Below are 4,238 nucleotides of genomic sequence, written 5' to 3'. Positions count from 1 at the left end.
TTTTCACCCATCAGCTTCCTCCCACACAGTGTGGTTGTGCCGTGGTGGCGCTGATTCATTTGAGGCGGTAAATACCGGGGCAAGCTGTTCCGCGAGCCGTTTGGGTCTCCGTTAAGGATCGGACACTTTAAACCTCACATTTAACACCGTCGTCTTGAACAAGGATCCTGACGAAGCTCGAATGTGTTTCCGGCCCCCCCCCCCAAAAAAAAAGACAAATTCCACGTGGTTGTGTAGCATTCGCCTGTGCTGTGAGATGCCCAAGCAGCCTGCCGCCTGTGGCGCTGATTCATTTGCGTGATAATGAAGCCACAACACTAACCCAGGTGGGCGTGTAATCGTTTAATAATTATGTTGTCTCTATACGGAGCGAGTGTCTCCTGATCTGTTTATTCACCGGAGCTGCAGTTAATTAGATCCAATAATGCTTCTTTGTTAGGCATTCATGTGATTCATTTGTACTTCAGGGATACTTGATGAGGGTAGGCCTCACTTGCATCTGTATTTTGAAATACATACATTATTATGTGTGTATGTATATATATATATATATATATATACACACACACACACACACATTATAAGCAGTGCTTTGTATTTCACAATCCTGCTAAGCTGAGAGGCATGAAATACCGTTTTGCAGCATAAAATTCCCTTTGAAATCCCACAGACACCCGATGCTTGTTTAAGCTACTTCATGCGTCTCACACTGGCCTCCTACGCCTTTTTCACTAAGCACCGTGCAATCCCAGACCCCATGTTCCCCTTCTCTGCCCCTGCCGAGCTGCGAAAGGAAAAAAAGAAAGAAGAAGAGGTGCTGTCGTACTGCTCATCGACTCCTCGCACTTCTCCTTTCTGGGTTTTTTACAAGGTGACGAAGCTCGCCACAGTGTCTCGGTGCAGCTGGCAACCCCCCCCACCAGTAAACAGGGGGGGGATCCCACGTGATCCGTCCGCATGGCGCTTGTGTTATCTCCGGCGAGGGCATTTAAAGCTCTATGTCTTTTCCACATGGCCCCGCCGACTTTTAATGAGCGTGCCCTGCCTCAGCTGTGGCCTGTGAACGCCCGCCCACTCCCCCGGTTCACGATGTGGGAACCGGGGCTGGAGGTGGAGGTGGTGGTGGATGGGGGCAGAGCCCGAGCTGCACACGTGAACTAACCTGCGGTGGTTGAAAGTTCCTTTTGCCGGTCCCACGTTCCAAGAAGTGAGCGCTTGAACAGCAACGCTGTTCTGGAAATCTGCCCCTTGTGATGTCACAAAGGGCACTGATAACTGTACCAGGTAGGTGGTATGCTGTCCAGGCAGGTTTTCTTGTTTTTCCCTCTGACACCAACCTGATGTTTGTCCCCTATAAGGTGCCGCAGGAAGTTGAAACCCTTGATAGAACATTTTTTATTCGGCGGAGTCCAGGGTAAAAAAATAAAGAAAATCGGAAAATTGGTGTTACATGGGATCCCTTTGTGTTCCCAAACAGGGAGGAGCTTTTCCTCCAGTTACACTTTAGAAAAACACGACTTCGGAAGTGTTTGCACTTTGGGATAGCTAAGAATGCATATTTAATTTAGAAGGAAGGCAACGCTCATCCGTGACTGTTAATATAAGCTGTGGGCTAACAAGGTCATAGTGGCCAATTGAGACAGCAGAAATCCATTCGTGGCTCACTTTGAAGAGCTCCAACTTAGCGAGAGGAGAAACATCGCTGAGTGATGCAAGAACAATATGCGGTGTTGTTTTTTCTTTTCAAAAATGTTAACCAGGCCTCACCTTCTGATCCCCTCCCCCCCGCTCGACGACACTCTATTTAGACATTCAGACGCCCGCGTTGGGAAGCATTAATATGCTTCGTGCAAACAATGAACGCACACAACGCACGCAAGAACTTTTTTTTTTTTTCAAACGTCCTTCCTTCCGTACAACGCTCCGCCTGCATCAACTCTTCTCCGGCTCTCAGCAGCATGAAAAGGTGCGACACTCTTAATAGGATCAGCGAGTGTGACCTTTCCACTCCTTGCCCTCTGCCCTCCTCCTCCTGGCACCAGTGGCGCTGGGTGGCACCCAAGAGCCACCGGGCCCTCGGGGTGTAGGGTTACGCCGGCGGCCAAGGGGCCTCGGCTCACATGCTTTAACAATTTCCTCCCGTCTTCTGTGAAATTATGCAAATATTTTAGTCCAGTTTCCTCGAGTCTGGAGCGCCAATTAAGAGTGTCTGTTGGCTTTTTTTGCTTTTTTTTTCTTGGTGACAGCTGTTGAGCAGGCTCGCAGACGGTCGTGACCCGTGCTGGAGCTGAAGGTCTCCCATCATTCAGATGTGGGCGGAGACGTTGCGAACACGAGGTGTGCACACGGGGAAGCGCTGGAGGAGTAATGAATAAGAGGCTTGAAAGTAGAGAGAAAAGAGAGTAGATTTAATACAAAGGCAACAAAACAAAGGTGGCGGGGGTAAGGAAAATGTTTCCAGAAGCTACGTTTGTCAAAACGTTGTGCTGTTCTTTTTTAAAGCTCCCATTTTATGAATCATTCACTTTATACGTGTCTGTGGCCTGTCAATAAACCTGTAAAAATCTGCACTTACCTAAATTTGTGGGCCGAAACAAAATTTTGGAAACCCATTCTGACACCTCAATTATATCTATGGGCTCAAATTGCAAATTGGAGAATCTGAAAATGAGTGTAACATGGGATCCTAAAGCCCCTAATTACACGAGTGAGTGGAGTTAAATATGCTTGAGGTTGTGATGATTAAAACCTCATTACATTTTTGAAACATGGGTAAAAAAAAAAAAGCATCCTTATTATGTCATGTGGACGTTAAATTTAATCTGGAAAGTTTGGCTGGAATCTTTGCAAGTAGTTCTCAGCGGAAGTCCAGCCATCCACACATCCACGTCCATGCGCGCTCCACCAATTCTCCATCACGCTCGTGAATTTGATCCAGGAGATTGCGCTGCCTGGATGAATGTTTCCCTGCGCTTCATGAGGGGGGAATAGGTGGAGGTCACGGCACTAAAGCATCTCTCCCGGGTTCAAAGGTGGCCACAATCGTAAGCCCTCCGAGGAGAGATTCATCTTGGTCAGGAGAAGGAGGAAAAAAAAAAAACCCTTGGAAGTTGGGCATGTAATCGCAGTATGTAGTGTGACGGAGCGCGTCGTTATAAAACGGTATTGTTGAAGGGAAGGAGAGCGAGGTCAAATTTAATGGAAGACCTTTATTGTGACACTGGAGATGATTTCTTCAGCGATACTGGTGATGGATAGACAGAGGTTGGCTTTGATGAGGCCGGGACAGACAGGACGAGGAGGGGAGGAGCGAGGAGGAAAAACAGCAGCAAAAAAAGAGAGAAATGTTGCCTAAAATATAGATTTCTTTTATTAGATCAGTAAATGTTTTAAAGTTAACTAAGGGTGCACAGGTGCTGATTAGTTGGATACCGGAAGTTGTGGATTTATTTTTTTTTGTAATTAATTTATTTTCCACTGCCTTCCTCTGCCCACGCCACACCTGCCTTCAATCAGCTAATCAGCACACCTGTAGCCCAGCTCCTGCAATCAGCCCCAGCTTGTATCCACCAGCCTCTTATTCCAGACAGTCCTTCCGTGCTCCCCACTGGATTCTCTTTTTCCCTCCTCACGGTTTCTCTTCATCGTTTACCTGCCAGAGAAGCACAAGCCAACCTTCGTTGATCCTGTGCTGAGTTCATACAATACGGTCACCAAAAATAATTTTCAGGTTGGCTCCCAGTAACTCTCTTAAATTGTCAAGGGGGTTGATTAGGTTAACAAATAACTTTTTTTTTTTTTTTTTGCAAGGATTTGCTCCTTTAAGTTTTAATATGTAGATTTGTTACTGTGTACGGTGACAGATGGAATACAACAGATTAAAAGAACACACATATCTTGCTAGATTACTTACTTGCTATGTTATTTTACAATCACCTTTGCCATGTAAAATGTACAGTTGGGATCTTTATCATTGGAATCTCAATGGCAACTATTACCAAACGTGCAGCCAATTTACGCCGCCTCTCAAAGGACTGCGTTAGGGTTTTTGCGCTCTACATTATCCACCACTAAACCTTCAACATGTGTCCTTTAACCCTTAGCAGACCTCCGCTCTTTCTTCATCTTGCTCCTCACTGTCTTCATTCCCCACCCACCCCCCTCCCAGTTTTTAACCTCTCCCCTCCTGTCGTGTCTCCCTGAGATCCCGGTGTGACCCAGGTTTTCTGCTCCAGGTG

Source organism: Nelusetta ayraudi, unplaced genomic scaffold (genome assembly GCF_046127955.1).
Source record: "Nelusetta ayraudi isolate G7.1 ecotype Tasmania unplaced genomic scaffold, CSIRO-AGI_Nayr_v1 ptg000127l, whole genome shotgun sequence".
In the NCBI taxonomy this organism is placed as follows: Eukaryota; Metazoa; Chordata; class Actinopteri; order Tetraodontiformes; family Monacanthidae; genus Nelusetta; species Nelusetta ayraudi.
The sequence above is the reverse complement of the archived record's forward strand: the minus strand, read 5'-3'. Positions refer to the sequence as shown.